We start from the raw sequence: 24,991 nt of genomic DNA on the forward strand, positions 1-24,991 counted from the left end.
AAAACTCAAGAACGATTCCTGCTATCTTGTCTTATGCTGTCGAATCATCTCTGACCCATAGTAACTCCATGGACACATCTCTCCCAGAACACCCCACCTTCATGTGCAGTCATTCTGGTAGTGTAACCATACAGTTTTCTTGGTAAAAATATGAAAGTGGTTTACCACTGCCTCCTTCCTTGCAGTAAACTTGGGTCTCTGCCCTCAACTCTCTCCCATGCTGCTGCTGCCCAACACAGGTGAATTTTGACTTGTAGTAGATTGCCTTCCACTCACTAGCCACTGCCCAAGCTAGGAATGGAGTAAGTATGCCTCTGCTTGACTCCCCCTCCCATAGGTGAGGCTGGTAGAGTATTGGAAACTCTCCAGGTGCAATCCTGAGAGGGGTCTTGATATCTAGTTAATGTAAAATGATCATTTCATTGTGTGAAAAAAGGTTTGGTCAGTTTGTTTGCTTCTTTCTTCCAGAAAGTTTAAGTTAGAGAAGCAGCATGGCCTAGTAGATAGAGCCTGGGAGTCAGAAGCATCTGGGTTCTAGTACCAGCTCCACCACTTCTCTGCTGTGTGACCTTGGGCAAATCACTTAACTTCTCTGTGCCTCAGTTCCCTCATCTGTAAAATGGGGATTAAGACCACGAACCCCATGTGGAACAGGAACTGTGTCCAACTTGATTAGATTGTATCTACCCCAGCGTTCAGAACAGTGCTTGGCACATAGTAAGCCCTTAACAAATACCATCATTATTTTTCCATGGGAAAAGCTGGGGGGTTTTCAGAGAGCAGAAGAAATTGGCTTTCTTTCACTTCCCGCAGAGTCAGGAGGATAACAGTGAAATGCCAGAGGCCAGGGACAATCCTAGGTGAATGCTAGAAATTTCTTACTGAGGGAAGGAGGCTCTCTGCATTGGGTAAAGGGGCTGCTTTACCAATGGGACAGGAATGTAGTCATACAGCAACTCATAGCAGAGCCAAGGAAGACACCATACCTGCTACTACCAGATCATATGTAATGTAAAAGTAGGTCTGCAAGATATGTGACTGCAGGACCCTCCTAGACTATTTTGGTATCACTGGAATGAATATCCCTCTAGGGTCCCTCAGCCAGAGAATTTGACCCCGGAAGGAGAGGTGTTGACAGTTGTAACCCTCCGCCTCCCTGCCCCCCTGCCAAATCCTCACTGCCATAACATATCTAGAGTGATTTTTGGCAGCCGGAAGCGTGCTAATGGTAATGGAGACTTGTACTCAAACTATTTCCCTTCCCCCACAACACTGGCCCCCTCACCTGTAATGGGGGTGAGGCCGCTGGGATTTGGTCACCTCACACAAAGTCATCCCTAAGGTAAGTAAGCCCTTTTGGGGCAATTGCCCCAGGCATCCAGCTATGGCAGGGAATGTGGCTACCGCTTCTGTTATATTGTTATAGTGTACTCTTGCAAGTGCTTAGCATAGTAAGTAATCATTCATTAAATACCACTGATTGATTGATTGGTTTCTGGAAAACTCCTGCTGGGGAGGGCTAGCTGGGGGAAGTTGGGAGTGGTTTTGCACCCAAGCGCTCCACAGGGCAACAGCTCTCCAGAATCCCCTCAGGTTCAAGCCCTGTCCTATTGGGCACAAAACAAGGCAAGGGGGTGAGGAGAAGGCAACCCTAGGTACAAGCTCCACATCCAAGGGGTTTCCACCCCTCCCCAGTAGCTGCTGCCACACAAAGCAGCAGGCAGGGAAGGGAACCTGGCTATGTAGTCTGCAATGTGCTAGCTACAATGGCAAATCTCCTTAGGGTCCTGCGGCTGCCCCCTGTCAATGGGAAGGAGAGGGGAAAGAGAAAGTGAAAAGGGAAAACTCACTTCCTCTTCCTCTCCCCCTCTTCCAACTTAATGACCTGAGGGATGCAGATGGCTCAGTGTGAGGTGTGAGAGAGACTTGTAGCATTCTTTTGTTTTGCCACCTTTTTCTGTAGGTGCTTGGGTATATCCAGTTTTTTTTTCCTAATTCAACATTTCAGAAGATCACTACCATCAATCAAGCAAGCATATTTGGAGTCAGAGGTCATGGGTTCAAATCCCAGCTCCACCAATTGTCAGCTGTGTGACTGGGCAAGTCACTTAACTTCTCTGTGCCTCAGTTACCTCATCTGTAAAATGGGGATTAAGATTGTGAGCCTCATGTGGGACAACCTGATCACCTTGTATCCCCCCAGCGCTTAGAACAGTGCTTTGCACATAGTAAGTGCTTAACAAATACCATCATTATTATTATATTTATTGAGCATTTACTGTGTGCAGAACACTGTCCTGAGCACTTGGGGGAATACAATATAACAGAGCTGATAGCTACATTCACACAGTAAGTGCTCATTAAATATGATTGAATGGATGAATTGATTGAATTGATTGATGATAGGAGGCCTTCCCAGACTGAGCCCCCTTTTTCCTCTCCTCCTCCCCATCCCCCCGCCCTACCTCCTTCCCCTCCCCACAGCACCTGTATATATGTTTGTGCAGATTTATTACTCTATTTATTTTACTTGTACATATTTACTATTCTATTTATTTTGTTAATGATGTGCATCTAGCTTTATCTCTATTCTGATGACTTGACACCTGTCCACATGTTTTGTTTTGTTGTCTGTCTCCCCCTTCTAGACTTTGAGCTCATTGTTGGGTAGGGACCGTCTCTATATGTTGCCAACTTGCACTTCCCAAGCGCTTAGTACAGTGCTCTGCACACAGTAAGCGCTCAATAAATACAATTGAATGAATGAATGAATACATCCCCCGACCACAATGAGTTTATAGTCTGTGGGGTTTGGGGGGGGGGGGAAGGCATCAATATAAATAAACAAATTACAGATATGTACATAAGTGCTATGGGGCTGAGGGAGAGGTGAATAAAGGGTGCAAGTGCAAGGGTGATGCAGAAGGGCGTGGGAGAAGAGGAAATGAGGGCTTAGTCAAGGAAGGCCTCTTAGAGAAGAGGTGCCTTCAGTAGGTTTTGAAGATGGGAAGAGTAATTGTCTGTGGGTTGTGAAGAGGGAGGGCTTTCCAGGTCAGAGGCAGGAGGTGGGCAAGGGTTCAATGGTGAGATAGATGAGATCGAGGTACAGTGAGTAGGTTGGCATTAAGGAAGAAAGCAAACATAATGGAGTTCTCCCAGGTCTCCTGTTTCTACTGTGGGAGGCAGAATACTGGATTCAGCACTTAGAACAGTGCTTGGCACATAGTAAACGCTTAAAAAATACCATAATTATTATTTATTATTATTGAACGAACCATTGGTCTGACCAGGCAGTGCCACTGCTTATATTCTCTTCTTTGTCAAAAATAACTGCTGACCAAGAACTTCAAGTTTCTCAAAATGCTGGCATAATTATGCATCTTTATGTGACCCACTGATTGTAGATGAAAATAATTTGAACTGCTATTCTATTTAGGGGTACTTTTGTATGCTTTTCTAGGTGTACTCTGGTGAACTTTCTGGTTTTGTTGGGGAGGGTGGTTAAGGTATTTAAGTGCTTCCTATGTACCAGGCACTGTACTAAGCGCTGGGGTAGATACAAGCTAATCAGGTTGGACACAGTTGGTGTCCCACATGGGCCTTACAGTATTAATCCTCATTTTGCAGATGAGGGAACTGAAGCCCAGAGAAGTGAAGTGACTTGAGCAAGGTCACACAGCAAACAAGTGGCAGAGCTTGGATTAGAACCCAGGTCCTCTGACTCCCGGGTTTGTGCTTTATCCCCTAGGCCATACGGTTCTAAATAACTAATGAAAATTGCCTGGAAACAGGATCTTGGTTTCTTCCGTTTTCATCTGCTCTTGTTTATTCTCTATCCAAAGTCATAATATTTAGTGTCAATCCCACTGGAAAGTTTGGGAATGATTTAAATGACACAAATGGAAGACGAAGGCTTCAGGTTCAGAAAAGCAGCATGAGCCAGTTGGCTCATAAGAAAATAGCAATCCTAGTTTCATACAAGGGTCCAAAGTAACAGACTATAAAGAAGAAAATGACTTAAAAACAGAGCAGTTTCCAAAATCTTCAAGACATGTTGGCAGATCTATAAAGGCTTTCAGAAAATTCCTAGACAGATCAAGACTATGGATTCGGGGTTTGACATTTTATGTAAAATGTTATTGTATCCTGAATTCTTTGGAATGGAGGTGTAAAGGTACAGTCATCTATTAACATAAGACATTTGTCTGCATCAGTCCAATTTGATGGCAGAAGCAGAAAAAAGAAAGAAAAAAAAAGTAATGAATATTACCTGTCTAACAGGTAATTCCCATGTGGATGCCTGTCAACCTACGCATCAAGCAAAAACTCCTAACTCTCGACTTCAAGACTCTCCATCACTTCACCCCCTCCTACCTCACCTCCCTTCTCTCCTTCTACAGCCCAGACCGCACCCTCCGCTCCTCTGCCGCTAACCTCCTCACTGTACCTCATTCTCGCCTGTCCCGCTGTCGATCCCCGGCCCACGTCCTCCCCCTGGCTTGGAATGCCCTCCCTCCACACATCCGCCAAGCTAGCTCTCTTCCTCCCTTCGAAGCCCTACTGAGAGGTCACCTCCTCCAAGAGGCCTTCCCAGACTGAGCCCCCTTTTCCCTCTCCTTCTGCCCATCCCCCCGCCCTACCTCCTTCCCCTCCCCATAGCACTTGTATATATATATTTGTACAGATTTATTACTCTATTTTACTTGTACATATTTACTATTCTATTTATTTTGTTAATGATGTGCATATAGCTTTAATTCTATTTGTTCTGTCAAGTTTGACACCTGTCTACATGTTTCTACATGTTTTGTTGTCTGTCTCCCCCTTCTAGACTGTGAGCCCATTGTTGGGTAGGGACTGTCTCTATATGTTGCTGACTTGTACTTCCCAAGCGCTTAGTACAGTGCTCTGCACACAGTAAGCTCTCAATAAATACGATTGAATGAATGAATGAATGAATGAATGAATGAACGGTGCTGATGTGACCAACCTATGAAAGGGGGCAGCCCTAGTTCTTCTTATGGACAAAATGGGCACTGGTCCAGAGAAATGGTATTTATTATGGGACTACTGAGTGCAATAGACTGTATTGAACACTTGGGGAAATACAACAGAAGCCCAGGACACCTTCTCTATGCAGGAGAGAGGTTACACTCCAGAAGCTCCCTGCAACTAACCGGATGATTGTCCCTCTTGGAGGAGCTCTCTCCTTCCCCTGACTTAATAATAACTGTGGCATTTGTAAATGCTTACTGTGTGCCAGGCAGTGTACTAAGGGCTGGCGTAGATACAGGCAAATCAGGATGAACACAGTCCCTGTCCCTGTCCCAATGGGGCTCGCAGTCTGAATCCCCATTTTACAGATGAAGTAACTGAGGCCCAGGGAAGTGAAGTGATTTATCCAAGGCCACACAGCAGACAAGTCACAGAGCCAGTATTGGAACCCATTGCCTTCTGATCCCCATGCCCATACTCTATCCACTATGCAAGACTTCTTTTCAAATATGTACCCACTTATCTGACCTTGCCTTTGCTTTACTCCCCACCTATATAAAACTGGCTACAAGCAGCATGGCCCAGTGGAACGAGCATAGGCCTGGGAGTCCAAGGACGTGGGTTCTAATCCTGGCTCTGCCATTTGCCTGCTGTGTGACTTTGGGCAAGTCTTTTTGCTTCTTTAGGTCGCAGTTACCTCATCTGTCAAATGGAGATAAAATACCATTCTCCTTCCTTCTTAGACTGTGAGCACTACGTGGGACAGGGATCTTCTTACGTTGCATCAACCACATTGCTTAGTACAGTGCATGGCACATAGCAAGCGCTTAAAAAATACCATAATAATAATATTAACATATGAATATTATTGCGGTATTGTCCTCTACAGTGTAAGCTCCTTGTGGATAGGAAACGTGTCTAGCAACTCGACAAGCAGCAAGGCTTAGAGGAAAGAGCCCAGGTTTGGGAATCAGAGGTCATGGGTTCTGTTGTCCACCCTAGCCGCATACTCCACAGGAGTGGCTTTGACTCCATTTTCCCTATAAGCTTAGCATAACTGACTCCATTTTGTGCAGACTGAGAGCGACTCCACTGTGTGCAAGGCAAGCAACAGATGAAGTGTGCAACATTGTGATAACAGGAACCTTTGGAGACCAATGAAGAATTTGACAACCGCACCCTCACCCTGCCAGATAAGGGCAGGTCTCGGTTGTCGGATCCTCATTGGACCCTTGGGATTCCTCTTGCTGCCCATCGGCTCTCATTGGTTCACCGAAGTTCCCCATTGCTGGCTTCCGCATAGCTGTCCCTCAATGAAGGACACAGTGGAAGGGGAACTAGGGTCTGCTTGTCACTCGTACCTCTCTCGGGAGGTGAACGGCAAGTAGCCACCTTCCTCTTCTACTGCTCTATCTGAACTCATGTCTCCGAGTCATTTTCCTATCTGCATCACCACCTTGGGTTCTTGAACCCTCCGGCCAACATATGCCAGTTAACTTATTTGCACTCTGCTTTTGATAACAGTAACTTCTTTTGGTGACCATGAAGGGACCCGAGTGCTGTGATCTGGATAGGAATGGCCTCCGTAGGTGAGAACGGCTCTAATCCCAGCCCTGCCACTTGTCTGCTGTGTGACCTTGGGCAAGTCACTTAACTTCTCAGTGCCTCAGTTACCTCATTTGTAAAATGGGGATTAAGACTGTGAGCCCCATGTGGAACAACCTGATTACCTTGTATCTACCCCAGCACTTAGAACAGTGCTTGGCACATAGTAAGTGCTTAACAAATACCATCATCATCATCATCATCATCATTACTCTCCCAAGTGCTTAATACAATTCTCTGCATACAGTAATTTATTTTGTTTTGGTTTGTTTGGTATTTGTTAAGCACTTACTATGTGCCAGGTACTCTACTAAGCACTGGGGTAGGTACAAGCTAATCAGGTTGGACACAGTCTCTGTCCCACAGTGCACTCACATTCTTAATTCTCACTTTGCAGATGAAGGAATTGAGGCACTGAGAAATGAAGTGACTTGCCCAAGGTCACAGCAGACAAGTGGAAGATTTAGGATTAGAACCCAGCTCCTTCTGATTCCCAGGCCCATGCTCTAGCCACTAGGCCAGGCTGCCGCTCAATAAAGTAAGTGCTCATTAAGTGTGATTGACTGATTGACTGTCATTATGGGAAAGGAGGAAGGAAACCAGAAGGCAGGAGAATGCTCAGTGGAGAGCAGGGAAAGAGCAAACTTTGGCCTCAGGGGCTCTCTGGTTTCCACCACCTGGGACCCACATAAGGTTAAATGAATATTAGAAAGGGGGTAATATGGTTTAGTGGATAGAGCACGGGTCTGAGAGTCAGAAGGACCTGGGTTCTAATCCCAGCTCTGCCAGTTGTCTCCTGTGTGACCTTGAGAAAGTCACTTCACTTCTCTGTGCCTCAGTTCCCTCATCTGTAAAATGGGGATTAAGACTGTGAGCCCCATGTAGGATAGGGACTGTGTCCAACCTAATTACCTTGTATCCATCCCAGCGCTTAGTACAGAGTCTGGCACATAGCAAATACTTAACAAATACCGCAATTATTATTATTATTATTAGGTCTCCCAGATCTGCTCCCACGGCTTCAACTATCATCTCTACGCTGATGACACCCAGATCTACATCTCTGCCCCTGCTTTCTCCCCCTCCCTCCAGGCTCGCATCTCCTCCTGCCTTCAGGACATCTCCATCTGGATGTCTGCCCGCCACCTAAAACTCAACATGTCCAAGACTGAACTCCTTGTCTTCCCTCCCAAACCCTGCCCGCTCCCTGACTTTCCCATCTCTGTTGACGGCACTACCATCCTTCCCGTCTCACAAGCCCGCAAACTTGGTGTCATCCTAGACTCCGCTCTCTCATTCACCCCTCACATCCAAGCCGTCACCAAAACCTGCCGGTCTCAGCTTCGCAACGTTGCCAAGATCTGCCCTTTCCTCTCCATCCATACCGCTTCCCTGCTCATTCAAGCTCTCATCCTATCCCGTCTGGACTACTGCATCAGCCTTCTCTCTGAACTCCCATCCTCGTGTCTCTCCCCACTTCAATCCATACTTCATGCTGCTGCCCGGATTGTCTTTGTCCAGAAACGCTCTGGGCAAGTTACTCCCCTCCTCAAAAATCTCCAGTGGCTACCAATCAATCTGCACATCAGGCAGAAACTCCTCACCCTGGGCTTCAAGGCTCTCCATCACCTCGCCCCCTCCTACCTCACCTCCCTTCTCTCCTTCTACAGCCCACCCCGCACCCTCCGCTCCTCTGCCGCTAATCGCCTCACCGTACCTCGTTCTCGCCTGTCCCGCCATCGACCCCCGGCCCACGTCATCCCACGGGCCTGGAATGCCGTCCCTCTGCCCATCCGCCAAGCTAGCTCTCTTCCTCCCTTCAAGGCCCTACTGAGAGCTCACCTCCTCCAGGAGGCCTTCCCAGACTGAGCCCCTTCCTTCCTCTCCCCCTCATCCCCCTTTCCATCCCCCCCATCTTACCTCCTTCCCTTCCCCACAGCACCTGTATATATGTATATATGTTTGTACATATTTATTACTCTATTTATTTATTTATTTTACTTGTACATATCTATTCTATTTATTTTATTCTGTTGGTATGTTTGGTTTTGTTCTCTGTCTCCCCCTTTTAGACTGTGAGCCCACTGTTGGGTAGGGACTGTCTTTATGTGTTGCGAACTTGTACTTCCCAAGCACTTAGTACAGTGCTCTGCACAAAGTAAGCGCTCAATAAATACGATTGATTGATTGATTGATCTGCCCCTTCCTCTTTTCCCAAGCAGCTATTCTCCTGGTCCAAGCTCCAGTCATGTTAGGCCTAGACTATTGTATGTGCCTCCTTTCTGGTCTCCCAGTTTACAGCTTCTCCTCTCACTAATTTACACTGCTGTGTGTTTCATCTTATCGGACCACACCCCTCTCCACTCCTCCAAAGCCCCACCCTGCCCCGCCAACCCCCTGCACACACACACAGGCTTCCCACATCCCTCTGAGTCAGAAAGAACCTCGTCACCCTTGGCTTTCAGGCTCTCAACTCACTTGGCCCATCTCATCCATCTGCTCCGTTCACCAGCTACTCCCCAGCTTGTCAGTCAGTAAGTCAATCGTACTTATTGAGCACTTACTGTGTGCAGAGCACTGTACTAAGCCCTTGGGAGAGTACAATATAACAGACATATTCCCTGCCCACAATGAGCTTACAGTCAAGAGGGGGAGACAGACATTAATATAAATGAATAAATTACAGATATGTATTTAAGTGCTTTGGGGCTGGGAGAGGGAATGAATAAAGGGAGCAAGTCAGTGTGATAGGGAGTTGAACTGGAAAAGAGGGCTTAGGTAAGCCCTCTTGGAGGAGATGTACCTTCAATAAGGCTTTGAAGTGGGGGAGAGTGTCTCTCAGATGTAAGGAGAGAAGGCGTTCTGGGCCAGAGGCGGGATGTGGGTGAGAGGTCAGCAGCAAGATAGTTTGAGGTACAGTGAGAATGTTAGCATTAGAGGAGTAAGGTGTGGGGGCTGAGTTGTAGTGGGAGAGTAGCTAGGTGAGGTAGGAAGGGGCAAGGTGAGTGAGTGTTTAAAGCTAATGCTGAGGAGTTTCTTTTTGCTGCAGAAGTGGCTGGACAACCACTGGAGGTTCTTGAAAAGTGGGGAAACATGGCCTGAATATTTTTGTAGAAAAATGAGCTGGGCAGCAGAATGAGGTATGGACTGGAGTGGAGAGAGACAGGAGGCAGGGAGATCATTAAGGAGGCTGATAGAGTAATCAAGGCGGGATAGATTAAGTGATTAGATTAATGTGGTAGCAGTTTGTATGGAGAGGAAAGGGTGGATTTTAGTGGTGTTGTGAAGGTTGAGCTGACAGGATTTAGTGATGGATCGAATATGTGGGTGGAATGAGAGAGAAGTCAAGGATAATGCCAAGGTTATGGGCTTATGAAACAGGAAGGATGGTGGTGCCATCTACAGTGATGTGAAAGTCAGGGGGAGGACAGGGTTTGGATGGGAAGATAAGGAGCTCTGTTTTGAACATGTTACGTTTGAGGTGATTGGAGGACATCCAAGCGGAGGTGTCTTGAAAGCAGGAGGAAATGTGAGACTATAGAAAGGGAGAGAGATCAGGGCTGGAGATGTAGATATGAGTGTCATCCGCAAAGAGGTGGTAGTTGAAGCCATGTGAGTAAATGAATTCTCCGAGTAGGTTTAGATGGAGAATAGAAGGGGACCCAGAACTGAACCTTGAGGGACCCCCACAATTAAGGGGTGGGAAGCAGAGGAGGAGCCTACAAAATAGACTGCTTGCTTTCTCTGATCCTCTTTGAACCTTCTAAATGTACCTCGCTCTCGAGTGCCAACTCATTGTGGTTGATGAATGTCATGGGGTTTCAGTGGTGGGGACAAAGCCATTGTTTCTGCCTCCATAATTTTGATGTGGGCTATGCAATTTGCTCACCTCAGGTCTTCTCCAAGACCCAATAGCTTTGTGAGCTCCTTGTGGGCAGTGCTCAGTCTATCAACACTATTGTAATGTAGACTATCTAGACTGTAAGGTCATTATGGGCAGGAAACATTTCAGCTAATTCTGTTGTATTGTACTCTCCCAACTGCTTGGTACAGTGCTCTGCCCATAGTAAGCAGTCAATTCATTTATTCATTCAATTGTATTTATTCATTCATTCAATCATATTTATTGAGTGCTTACTGTGTGCAGAGCACTGTACTAAGCGCTTGGTAAGTACAAGTTGGCAACATATAGAGATGGTCCCTACTCAACAATGGACTCACAGTCTAGGAGGAACTCAATTAATACCATTGATTGACACTCTCCGAACGCTGAGCACTGTGCTCTGCACACAGTAAGTCCTCAATACATGCCATTGATTGGTTGATTGATTGGTTGATTGATTGATTTATTGAAGCAGGGCAGGAAAGAGCCAAGAGTTTCCAAAAAGAACCCAAAACACTCCACATTGGATCTTTCATACCTGTTAACTTGTTGAAATCTGCTTGATATTCCCAAACACTATTTCACCTGGGTCATCACAATAATCCCTCTCTTTGCCCCCACACTCAAAATGAAAAATTGGCACCTCTCATGAAAGATTCTGTCTAAGAAACACTCCTGCCTCATATGGGCATGTTCAAGGTATGATAGGAGAGCAGTATCGCCCCCCCACCAAAAAAAATACTGTTTTTATTCACAAATTCTTGGCTTTGTTCCTTGTTTCCTTTTCTATAACCTTTGCTTTGACAGCACATGCATTTTGTGTCAGTACACTCAGTTCTGCTATAGCATGTGTTTTCACTACACATTTTGGCTAGATAGATGCATGGGAATTAGGGAACATCCATCCTACAGCATGTTGATGTTTGCATATAGAACTGGTGAGTAGTATAGCATGAGTTTTCTTTAACATGGGTTTTTGCAAGAATTACAGGAGAACTAGGTGCAGATCTAATTGAAATGTTCAGATTCAGATCTATTACTGACACAGCTATTTAGCCTGAAACGAATCTATTGAAATAACTAAAATTTACAGCTATACTAATAGAACACATTATGTTGATCAGATTTCTTGTTATCATTTCAATTATCTTTTGCCTTTGGAAGCCCCTTGAGAATATTTAGGGTGCTGCTTCTCCTTCCCAAAAGTTGCTCTTGAATGGATTCTTTGTACTGCCCAATTAACGTTTGTCATGGTGGATTTTTTTTTCCTTTGGTTTCAAAGTTTACAAGTCTGTTGCCTTCTCCCCTGCTCCTTGGACTTCCTTCTCAACCACAAAAGTCTATATTCAGCTGAAGAGGAAGCTGGCCTGAATCCTCTCTTTCTCTCTCTCACTCTCTCTCACTCTATCTCACACACACACACACCCCACCCCCACACCCCCCACTAGCCAAACAATCAAGCAATTGTTCTTGATAATTCATTGAAATCCTTGGTTGAAATACAAGTGACACAATTTTGTCTCTATTATCCTGACTCTGGCTTTATCTGTGTGAGGTAAAGTAAGGTTGAAAAAAGTTTCATGGAAACAACTTACAACTTAACAGCACTAAGAATTTCTGACTCATTGCTCATTTTATATTAAGGGGGATTTGATATCATTTGTGAAAAACATTAGGTTGTGGTGGTGGGCTAGCCAGGTATTTTTTGTGAGGGGGAAGATTTTCTCCTCATTCATTTTCCTGATTGGGCCAAGACTTTTTGCCTAATGGACAGCTGCTGTTGGGGGGAGGGGGAGGAATCCTGATAGTTCTGTGCTCCCTCACCAACCACCTGGGCAGTGGAGATTTGATTCACTGGATACCCTTCTTGGCAACAGAGAGCAACAGTAATGGAGTCAAGTGCTTAGTACAGTGCTCTGCACACACTAAGTGCTCAATAAATATGATTGAATGAATGAATGAGGCTCAAATATATTAAAAACCCTTAGTAAGGACAATGAGCTTTCAGATGGGGAGTGGGCTCAAAAGTGGTAGTAGCCATTCGTACCTCCAAAACCACTGGTCCTGTGTTTTATAAATAATCCCATTACTGTTAAATTGGGGTGGCCCCATGTAAATGGAGCCCAAAATGAAATTTTCCCCTAATATGATTACCTTCCCAAAGTACAACAGACCAGTGTGGTTTACAGCCAAAAACCCTAGTTGCTGGACTTGTGCAGAGGCAGTGGAAAAGGAGAATGATAACCTGGTGGTTAGAGCATGGGTCTGGTAGTCAGAAGGACCTGGGTTCTAATCCTGCCTCCGCCACTTTTCTGTTGTATGAACTTGGGCGAGTCTCTGGGCCTCAGTTCCTTTCTCTTTAAAATGGAGATTAAGATTTTGAGCCCCAAGTTGGGCAGGGACTGTGTCCAACCTGATTAGCTTGTATCTATCCCAGCGCTTAGTACAGTGCCTGGCACATAGCACTTAACAAATGCCATTAAAAAAACCCACAATAGCAGCTGTTTTGTAACTTCCGCTGACTAATTCTTACTTCTTCCACAAGTGTTCCTTTTCCTTCTGGTTCCACATCCTCTTACCTTCCCTGCAAAGCTATTGTACTCCATGTTATATAAGAGAAGAGGCCCACAGCTCCAGAATAAATTCTAGAAGGTCACCTGCTCTATCTTCACTCCAGAACAGGTCTCATCAAATTAATGGTTTACTATACACGATAAGAATTGTTTTTTATGGCATTTATTGAATGCTTGCCATGCACAGAGCACTGTACTAAGTGCTTGGGAGAGTACAACTGAATTAGTAGATACGTTCCCTGCTCGTAATGAGCTTACAGTCTAGAAGAGGAGATCATTAATTTAATATAAATAAATGTGGGATTGGAGTGAGACCAAGACCACTTATGGGTCAGTTAATGACAGGTTTTATCGATGTGGATGTAGTGTAGATTTTATTTATATGTTTTAACTTAAGACCAGTTTTCAAGGGCCCAATTTTGTCAGAAATTCCGGACTTCTCATGCAACTGACCTGTGGCCACACCAACCTCAGGGAAGCACTCCTCCTTCCAAAAGATCTCTATGTCCTCTGTGTCCAGAAGCAGTGCAACCTAGTGGATAGAGCATAGGCCAAGGAATCAGGAGGACCTCCCAGCCCCACCACTTGTCTGCTTGAGCAAATCATTTCACTTCTCTGTGCCTCAGTTACCTCATCTGTAGAATGGGGATTAAGACTGTGAGCCCCATGTGAACCCCAGTGCTTAGTACAGTACCTGGCTCACAATAAGCACTTGAAAGGACATTTTTTTTTAAATGGTATTTGTTAAGGACTTCAGCAGTGTGTCCTCTCTGGCTGAAGAGACTTTGATTTCCCTGTTTCATCAGGAAGAAGCCAAAAAGGCTAGGGAAAGCAGCTCTTAGGTCCCCAAGCCCCTTCCCTGGACAGGAGTGCCTAATTTTATTCATCAAAGAATATGGTGTTAGGATTTTTTTTTAATTTTTGAGAGAAGGGGAGTGGCTAGTCACAGCATATTGGATAAAACATAGGACTTAAGGTACAGCACCTTGACCTCTCCTTTTACCAGAATAAGGAGAAAAAATCACCATGATTCTTAGAATTCCCCGTGGCCCCACCTGCATAGTGCATGCCTGGAGTGGCCCTGAGAGTTGTGATGGGAAGATGGCAGGGATTCCCAGTGTTCACCATCTTGCTATCTATTGCTTTGCTATTGAAGATCATTTTGTGGGTCAGAAAACAGACACGAAGAAGTGAAGGAGTTTGCCAAAAAAGTCTATGTGAAATCACTCTAGACTATAAGCTCATTATGGGCAGGGAACATGTCTGCTAATTCTGTTGGATTTTACTCTCCCAAGTGCTTAATTCATTGCTCTGCACATAGTAAGCACTCAGTAAATACCATTGACTGATCCATCTTCTGACTCCCGACTTCCATTTTATGAAAATATAAACCTGCTTCAGATATCACCACTCTGATCCTCGGAGACTTCAACATCCACATGGATATCCCTGATGACTCCTCTGCTGCCCGCCTTCTATCTCTCCTTGATGCTGCCAACCTCTTGCTCCACCCCACCTCACCCACTCACCAACTTGGTCATACCCTCGACTTCATCATCTCCTACCGCTGCACTGTGTCCACCCTCACCAACTCTGAAATCCCTCTCTCTGATCATAATCTTCTCACCTGTCTCCTCACTCACACTCCTTTCCCCGTAAATCCATATTACTCCCTCACAGAGATCTCCGCTCTCTTGACCCCATCCACCTTTCTGAGCGCCTCACACCCCACCTCGCCTCCCTCTCCTCTCTACCCAGTCTTGATGATCAGATTACTGCTCTCAACTCTACCCTTTCTACTCAGCTAGACTCACTCGCTCCCCTTTCCCTTCACCGCTCTCGTACCACTAACCCACAGCCCTGGATCACTGCCACTGTCCGCCTCCTTCGCTCTTATGCTCGAGCTGCTGAACGCTGCTGGCGAAAGTCTAAACACCATGCCAACCTCGTTCACTTCAAGTTTATCATTTCCTGCCTTAACTCAGCCCTCTCCTCTGCCAGACAAAACTATTTTTCCTCCCTTATTGACACTCATGCCCATCATCCCCGTCAGCTCTTCCGTACATTCAACTCCCTTCTCAGGTCCCCGGTTCCTCCCACTCCTCCTTCCCTCACCCCCAATGATCTGGCCTCCTACTTCATTAACAAAATTAAATCCATCAGGTCCAACCTCCCCAAAGTCACTCCCCCCCCCATTCTCCAACCCCCCGGCTCTCAACACCCTCTGCTACTCTCCCATCCTTCCCAGCAGTATCCTCAGAGGAGCTCTCCTCCCTCCTCTCAAGTGCTACTCCGGCCACCTGTGCTTCTGACCCCATTCCCTCTCATCTCATGAAATCTCTCGCTCCATCCCTTCTCCCCTCCTTAACTTCCATCTTCAACCGCTCACTCTCCACTGGTTCCTTCCCCTCTGCCTTCAAACATGCCCATGTCTCTCCCATCCTAAAAAAAACCCTCTCTTGACCCCACCTCACCTGCTAGTTATCGCCCCATATCCCTCCTACCATTTCTTTCCAAACTCCTTGAACGAGTTGTCTACACGCGCTGCCTCGAATTCCTCAACACCAACTCTCTCCTCGACCCCCTCCAATCTGGCTTCCGTCCCCTACATTCCACAGAAACTGCCCTCTCAAAGGTCTCCAATGACCTCCTGCTTGCCAAATGCAATGGTTCATACTCTATCCTAATCCTCCTCGACCTCTCAGCTGCCTTCAACACTGTGGACCACCCCCTTCTCCTCAACACGCTATCCAACCTTGGCTTCACAGACTCTGTCCTCTCCTGGTTCTCCTCTTATCTCTCCGGTCATTCATTCTCAGTCTCTTTTGCAGGCTCCTCCTCCCCCTCCCATCCCCTTACTGTGGGGGGGTTCCCCAAGGTTCAGTTCTTGGTCCCCTTCTGTTCTCGATCTACACTCACTCCCTTGGTGACCTCATTCGCTCCCACAGCTTCAACTATCATTCCTACGCTGATGACACCCAGATCTACATCTCTGCCCCTGCTCTCTCCCCCTCCCTCCAGGCTCGCATCTCCTCCTGCCTTCAGGACATCTCCATCTGGATGTCTGCCCGCAACCTAAAACTCAACATGTCCAAGACTGAACTCCTTGTCTTCCCTCCCAAACCCTGCCTTCTCCCTGACGTTCCCATCACTGTTGACGGCACTACCATCCTTCCCGTCTCACAAGACCGCAACCTTGGTGTCATCCTCGACTCTGCTCTCTTGTTCACACCTCACATCCAAGCCGTCACCAAAACCTGCCAGTCTCAGCTCCGCAACATTGCCAAGATCCGCCCTTTCCTCTCCATCCAAGCCGCTACCCTGCTCATTCAAGCTCTCATCCTATCCCATCTGGACTACTGCATCAGCCTTCTCTCTGATCTCCCATCCTCGTGTCTCTCCCCACTTCAATCCATACTTCATGCTGCTGCCTGGATTGTCTTTGTCCAGAAACGATCTGGGCATGTTACTCCCCTCCTCAAAAATCTCCAGTGGCTACCAATCAATCTGCGCATCAGGCAGAAACTCCTCACCCTTGGCTTCAAGGCTCTCCATCACCTCTCCCCCTCCTATCTCACATCCCTTCTCTCCTTCTACAGCCCACCCCGCACCCTCCACTCCTCTGCCACTAATCTCCTCACTGTGCCTCATTCTCGCCTGTCCTGCCGTCGACCCCCAGCCCACGTCATCCCCCTGGCCTGGAATGCCCTCCCTCTGCCCATCCGCCAAGCTAGCTCTCTTCCTCCCTTCAAGGCCCTACTGAGAGCTCACTTCCTCCAGGAGGCCTTCCCAAACTGAGCCCCTTCCTTCCTCTCCCCCTCGTCCTCCCTCCATCCCCCCGTCTTACCTCCTTCCCTTCCCCACAGCACCTGTATATATGTATATATTTTTGTACATATTTATTACTCTATTTTACTTGTACATATCTATTCTATTTTATTTTGTTAATATGTTTGGTTTTGTTGTCTGTCTCCCCCTTCTAGACTGTGAGCCCACTGTTGGGTAGGGACTGTCTCTATATGTTGCCAACTTGTACTTCCCAAGCGCTTAGTACAGTGCTCTGCACACAGTTAGCGCTCAATAAATGCAGTTGATTGATTGATATCAAGTTGGTCTCTGGTCCTTCAAAGCCAGGCATATTTGAGAGATATGTGAAGCAGTAGTATCTTGTTCAACTGTGAACAAGGGTAGTCTTTATAGAAGCAGCATGGCGTAGTGGATAGAGCATGGGGCTGGGAGTCAGAAGGCCATGGGTTCTAATCGCAGCTCTGCCAATTGTCAGCTGTGTGACTTTGGGCAAGTCACTTAACTTCTCTGTGCCTCAGTTACCTCATCTGTAAAATGGGGATTAAGACTGTGAGCCCCCCATGGGACAATCTGATCACCTTGTAACTTCCCCAGCGCTTAGAACAGTGCTTTGCACATAGTAAGCGCTTAATAAATGCCATAAAAATACCATTATTATTATTATTTATCAGGCCAGATTGAGTGAGCTGTCCTTTGTGAAACAAGAGAGGAAATACTATTCTCTAGACTGTAAGCCCATTGTGAGCAGGGAATTGTGTCTACCACTCTGTTATAGTGTACTCTCCCAAGCACTTAGTACAGTGCTCTGCATGCAGTAAGAGCTCAATAAATACCACTGATTGATTAGTTGATATTCTCTTTATAGCAGACACCATAGTAGTAGAACTTATTTTCTGTGTCTACTTACTGTTATATTGTACTCTTCCAATAATACATAATACTGCTTTGCACCCAGTAAGCACTCAATTGCTCATTCTATCCCTACTGGATTACTGCATCAGCCTCCTTTCTGACCAACGAGCTTCCTGTATCCCCCTGCTTCGGACTATACTTCACTCTGCTGCCCAGATTATCTTTCTACAGAAATGCTCTGGGCATGTCACCCCCCTCCTCAAAAATCTCCAGTGGTTACCTGTCAACCTCTGTATCAAACAAAAACTCCTCTCTATTGGCTTCAAACAAAGCTCTCCATCACCTTGCCCCTTCTTACCTCACCCTCCTTCTCTCCTACATCCTGCACACTCCGCTCCTCTTGTGCTAACCTCCTCACTGTGCCCTATTCTCACCTGTCCCACCGTCGACCTCTGACCCATGTCCTACCTCTGGCCTGGTGTACCCTCCCTCCTTAAATCTGCCAATCACACTTCCCCCCCTTCAAAGCCCTACTGAAGGCTCACCTCCTCCTCCAAGAGGCCTTCCCAGACTAAGCCCCCCTTTTCCTCAGCTCCCCCTCCCCTCCGCATCGCCCTGACTTGCTCTCTTTACTCCCCCTCCTTGCCCCACAGCACTTGTGTGTATATATGTACATATCTATAATTCAATTTATTTATATTGATGCCTGTTTACTTGTTTTGATGTCTATCTCCCCCCTTCTAGACTATAAGCCCAGTGTGGGCAAGGATTGTCTCTACTGCTGAATTGTACTTTCCAGGCACTTAGTATAGTGCTCTGCACACAGTAAGTGCTCAATAAAAATGATTGAATGAATGAATGAAAAAGAGACCTTTTTGAGACACTTGGCTGGTAGTTATGTTAGATTTATGTGAGGGATTACTAACAAATGCTGTGTTTTTTAGGAACCAATTTATTCAAGAGAACCATGTTGTAAGTGGAAGATTGGTTCTTGAACCAAGCCCAAATACTCAATTTTTTTAAATCAAAATTGCCCAGAATCATGTATTTAGTCAATTATAGAAGAAAACTGTGGCTCCATTAATGTATTTTGAAGATCCAATAAATTCAGCAAAACAATAGAAACACATTAAAATGATGAAAGCGCCATAAATTCAGTGACATGATCAAATAGTAGTGTAACTCTGTTCGGATAGTAAAAGATTCTAAATTTGATTTTTTTTTTATGCTTGCGGTCAATCGCCCATTAGTGCAGTGAAATTCACTGCCTTCTTGGCCCAGACCTCCTCAGCTCTGGGCCTCTTCCTGCTTCCCCTCTGCCTCCTGTCTTCCCATCCCCACTGTCTCTTCTGTTCTTTTGACCCCAGATCAGGCTGCAGGAAGGCACACAGGTCAGGGTGAGCCACCTCATTGTATTCTTCAACATTCACGCCCTTCCACTGACTTAGCCCAGGCCAAGCGGATGGTTCCCCTGCTTCAAACCTCCTGGTGGATATCTATTTTAATTTTACTTAATCTCTCCCTCACTCTATCTACAGTTGGCACTTTGTACATCAATAGCATCAGTTCCTCTTGGCAACAGTGTGCAAACTGGATGTGGGCAAAAGGAGAGCAAAAAGCAGGGTGAGGTAGTTCCTTTTTCTGTGTTCTGCCATTGGCCTGTTCCCGAAAAGGAGACTTTTGAGGTAGCAGGGTTTCCTGCTCCTGTCTTCTTGACTGTGGTGATGGAGCTTTTGGGCTTTGATCTGTTTTTTTAGCTTTTTATTGTTTTCTACCCCACTTCTTTCACTAGTCACAACTGCCACTTTTATAGCATTACCCTCTTGATCAGGACACTGAGTGACAATAAGAACAGTTTTCACCCAGAAAGATCGGTGTCACTGTAGCATGTGAGGTGGCCATATGTGGAGTCGATACCGCTGCACTGGGTGAGGTTACGAAGGCTTAATGAAATATGGTTCACAGAGGGCTGGATGCACCTTATTTTGGAGAGATTTTTTTGTGGAGCAGCAGTATGGCCTAGTGGAAAGAGCACGGTTCTGGGAATCGGGATCTGGGTTCTAATCCCAGCTCTGCCATGTGTCTGCTGTGTGACCTTGGGCAAGTCACTTCACTTCTCCGGGCCTCAGTTACCTCATCTGTAAAATGGGGATTCAATACCTGTCCTCCCTACTACTTAGAATGTGAGCCCCATATGAGAAGGGAACTATGTTATACCTAATTAACTTGTATCTACCCCAGTGCTTAGAACAGTGTTTCTGAAATACCCAGAATTCTTCTTCTTCTTCTCTATGCCTCACTTTCCTCATCTGTAAAACAGGGATTAAATACCTGCTCTCCCTCCTCCTTTTCATTCATTCATTCATTCATTCAATCATATTTATTAAGCACTTACTGTGTGCAGAGCACTGTACTAAGCGCTTGGGAAGTACAAGTTGGCAACATAATAGAGATGGTCTCTACCCAACAACGGGCTCACGGTCTAGAAGGGGGAGACAGACAACAAAACAAAACATGTGAACACGAGTCAAGTCGCCAGAACAAATAGAATTGAAGCTAGATGCACATCATTAACAAAATAAACAGAATAGTAAATATGTACAAGTAAAATAGAGTAATAAATCTGTACAAACTTATATACAGGTGTTGTGGGGAAGGGAAGAAGGTAGGGCAGGGGGGCTGGGGAGGAGGAGAGGAAAAAGGGGGCTCAGTCTAGGAAGGTCTCTTGGAGGAGGTGAGCTCTCAGTAGGGCTTTGAAGGGAGGAAGAGAGCTAGCTTGGCAGATGTGCGGAGGGAGGGCATTCCAGGCCAGGGGGAGGACGTGGGCCGGGGATCGACGGCGGGACAGGCGAAAATGAGGTACAGTGAGGAGGTTAGCAGCAGAGGAGTGGAGTGTGTAGGCTGGGCTGTAGGAGAGGAGGGAGGAGAGGGAGGAGGGGGCGAGGTGATGGGGAGCCTTGAAGTTGAGAGTGAGGAGTTTTTGCTTGATGCATAGGTTGACTGGCAGCCACTGGAGATTTTTGAGGAGGGGAGTAACATGCCCAGGGCGTTTCTGCACAAAGATGATCCGGGCAGCAGCGTGAAGTATGGACTGAAGTGGGGAGAGACAGGAGGATGGGAGATCAGAGAGGAGGCTGATGCAGTAATCCAGGCGGGATAGGATCAGAGATTGAACCAGCAAGGTAGCAGTTTGGATGGAGAGGAAAGGGCGGATCTTGGCGATGTTATGGTGGTGAGACTGGCAGGTTTTGGTGACAGATTGGATGTGAGGGGTGAACGAGAGAGTGGAGTCGAGGATGACACCAAGGTTGCGGGCTTGTGAAACAGGAAGGATGGTAGTGCCATCTACATTGATGGGAAAGTCAGGGAGAGGGCAGGGTTTGGGAGGGAAGATAAGGAGTTCAGTCTTGGACATATTGAGTTTTAGATGGCGGGCAGACAGCCAGATGGAGATGTCCTGAAGGCAGGAGGAGACATAAGCCTGAAGGGAGGGAGAGAGAGCAGGGGCAGAGATGTAGATTTGGGTGTCATCAGCGTAGAGATGATAGTTGAAGCCGTGGGAGTGAATGAGTTCACCAAGGGAGTGAGTGTAGATAGAGAACAGAAACTGTGAACCCCATATATACAGGGACTGTGTCTGATATGATTTTTATTCTTATGGTATTTGTTAAACATTTACTATTTGCCAAGCACTGCTCTAAGCACTGGGGTAGATAGGAGATAATCAGGTTAGACACCATTCCTGTCTCACATGGGGCCCACATTCTAAGTAAGAGGGAGCAGGATTTGGAAACTGAGGCACAGAGAAATGAAGTGACTTGCCCAAGGTCACACAGCAGACAAGTGGTGGAGCTGGGATTAGAGGCCAGGTCCTCTGACTCCCAAGCCTGTACTCTTTCTACTAAGCCATGCTGCTTCTGATTGTTTCATATCTACCACAGTGCTTGGCACAGCACAATTATTATTACTTGTAAGTTCTGTGTCTGTCAGGGGTGGTTTCACATTCAGATAATTGCAGTGACCAGGGCTTTCAAAATCTGGCCTGTGGTAAAACTGACTTTTTATTTTTTATGGTGGTCTCTAGACTGTAAGCTTGTTATGGACAGGGAATGTGTCTGTTAATTCTGTTGTACTCTCCCAAGTGTTAAGTATGGCATTCTGCACATAATAAGCACTCAATAAATATGACTGATTGATTTGTTAAGCGCTTATTACATTCCAGACACTGTACAAAGTGCTGGGATAGATGCAAGCTAATCAGGTTGGACACATTTCATGTCTCTCATGGGGCTCACAGTCTTATCCCCATTTTACAGGTGAGGTAACTGAGGCCCACAGAAGTGAAGTGACTTGCCCAAGGTCACATAGCAGATGAGTGGCAAAACTGGGATTTGAACCTAGGTCCTTTGACTCCCGGATCCATGCTCTTTCCACTAGGCCACGCTGCTTCTCTGTGTTTATGCTTAGGCTAGTTAGGCTTCATTGTCTTGCCCTACCTATCCTGAGACAACAACCCCTGCCTGAATATGCCCTGCTCTGACCCTCTTGCAACCTTCCAGCTCAGATCTGTCCTAGATGTGCAGGGATAACTCTGTGTTCTGTTGTTGTTGTTGCCACTGACATTGTTCTTTGTTTTGTTTCTCATTTCTTGTTTTTGTACTATGCCACTGTTTGGTCAAGAAAGTGGAAAAGACACACAAACCCACCTCCCATACTAAGCCACTCTGAGTATCCTACCTACTCAGAGAGGACTTACAAATTGGGAGAGGGCACAGTGGTGTCTGCTGCTATTGAGGTTCTGGAGTTGTACCCATTCTTCTTTGCCATGGGTTCTGCTGGGCAAGAGAGTGTGTATGGCTCAGTGCAGACCCTCACCACTATTGCCAAAACAACTCAAGCCCATATAATGCTGGTGATAGGACATACTTTTTCCTTCTTAATCACTGATGTCTAAGTGGTACTCAACCCGGATAGCAAAGGGTGAAAAAAAGTGCACTACTGCATTTTCATGGACACAGTGTGACAACCATGAATACAATCTCACTGTCAGCATCCAAAAGACTATTCTATATAGTTACAGATAGAGAAGCAATGTGTCCTGGTGGATAGAGTACGGGTCTGGGAGTCAGAGGATCTGGGTTCTAATCCTGGCTCCACCACTTGTCTTCTGGGTGATCTTGGGCAAGTCACTTCAGTTCTCTGTTACCTCATCTGTAAAATGGGGGTTAAGACTGTGAGCCCCATGTAGGACCAGGATTATGTAACCTGACAACCTTGTATCTACCCCAGCACTTAGTGCAGTGCCTGGGGCATAGTAAGTGCTTAACAAATACCATAAAAATAATTCATGGCAGATTTGGAGTCCTGATTTGGGTATACTTGTTATGCAGGAGGGAATGTTGTAGGTACTAAGTTACAACATTTATAATCAGTCAGTTATGGGGTATATTGAACCGAATCTATCTAATTGAATTCCAATGAAGCATCTGTGGTTTGTCAAGCTACAGTCCATAAATTAATTTGTTACACTGAAACCCATTTCATATTGATTTCCTTTTCTCTTTAATAGCTTGATTTGCTGAGTCAATCAGGATTAAAATCCATAATAACCAAATAGTTAACTTGCTGGCTATTAAATTGATTCCTGCAGCTTTCTGCTCTAAAGTTAAATATCAAGCTGTATAAATTAAAGTGCTGTATTTAGCTATTTAATTTTCATTTCTAAATGCATTTATCATAATCTTTTCTCATTTGGTTTTTTTCGGCATTATCAAAAAAGCCCCGTCTATGAACTTGTCTTCCTTCTTTCTCCAAAGGGTATTTTCACTTGAGAAGGCCGCATGTCTATTTCTTTCCACAGTAGATCGAAATTGTAAATGCTTCTATCGTGCTTCCATGTGTTTGAATAAGACGCAATTCCTAAATTGCTTTCAAATTTGAAATGGAACTTAAAAATAGAACCATCAAATAATACTTATTAAGTAGTAAAATGTTCCAGGTGCTTTGTAACATGTCATAAAGACGTGATTTATTTTTATGACATATAGTACTGTATAATTACTATAATATGTGAATTGGATGTATTATACTCTGTAAAAATGGGGTTCTTTGTTGGAGGTTTAAGCAGATATTATTTTTCAGTGAACAGCATTTCTACCATCCTGCCTGTGCACTGATTCTCGGGAATTTAATAGCTACATTTAGAGTTTGTCATAAGACCACCCAAAGAAAACTACTCCACACCCCTGTTTCTGGACAAGACTACACATAATCCATCCCAGAAAATAATTGTTCATTCTTTTCCTTTCCATTTTACAATCTCATCCTTTCATTTTGGAAGTTCTTCTTTGCATCTATCTTAAGCATTTTTTGATTCCATTTAAACCTATTTCCTCCTGTCCTATCCTCAGTCAATCAATCAATCAGTGGAATTTATTGAGTGCTTATTCTGTGCAGAGCACTGTACTAAGCACTTGAAGAGAACAATACAGAAGAGTAGGTATTTGGCAAAATTGCAATTGGTCAGACCAGAGGCTTATGGGAAGAAGAGGATTAAAGGATCTGTAGCTTTGGCCAGCAGTGAGTTTGTGTGAGTCAAAAATAAGTATTGTAAGCCTTCACTATATGATAAAAATGTACAGGAATACATTTTACTTGAAAAAAAATTTCACTTGCCTTTATTGTGATTAAGTTCAGTCATTTTGACTGCATTTCTTGAAAACCTCTGCATTATCAAAAATGAGTGTGTTAACCCTTGTTTCAATTGAGAATAATGGGGTTAGGGAGAAGCTGGTTTGAAAATTCCATTGTTCAAAAATCAACAATTTTCTAAACATATCTTGCTAATAATGTTGTGGGTATTATTTTTACAATACCTGTTACCATTTGTTAGAATAACATTAAGTAGGTAAATAATCAAGGAAATAACTGTAGCTAAACAAGTTAGTATTTGTTGACAAGAGGGAAGAGAATAGATGGAGAAGTGAGAGGCTGAGGGCATGGGTGAGTAAATGGTACAGATCCAAGAGCAAGGGTGATGCAGAAAGGGAGGTGGAGTAGGGGAAATAAGGACACATCTCCAAGAGGCCTTCCCTGACTAAGCTCTCATTTCCTCTTCTCCCATTCCCTTCTGTGTTGCCCTTGCACTTGGATTTGCACCCTTTATTTAGCCCTCCCTCAGTCAGCTGTGCGACTTTGGGCAAGTCACTTAACTTCTCTGTGCTTCAGTTACTTCATCTGTAAAATGGGGATTAAGACTGTGAGCCCCACACAGAAC

At 45.4% G+C, this 24,991-nt stretch overlaps 1 non-coding gene across 1 annotated transcript; it reads right to left on the reverse strand.

Moving 5' to 3' along the window:
* Positions 1 to 249: 249 nt before the first annotated feature.
* On the reverse strand, positions 250 to 387 carry LOC119920552. Its single transcript, XR_005448289.1, has one exon. It is a non-coding gene; the product is annotated as a small nucleolar RNA SNORA7 (small nucleolar RNA).
* Positions 388 to 24,991: the final 24,604 nt, after the last annotated feature.

Source organism: Tachyglossus aculeatus, chromosome X1, assembly GCF_015852505.1.
Source record: "Tachyglossus aculeatus isolate mTacAcu1 chromosome X1, mTacAcu1.pri, whole genome shotgun sequence".
In the NCBI taxonomy this organism is placed as follows: domain Eukaryota; kingdom Metazoa; phylum Chordata; class Mammalia; order Monotremata; family Tachyglossidae; genus Tachyglossus; species Tachyglossus aculeatus.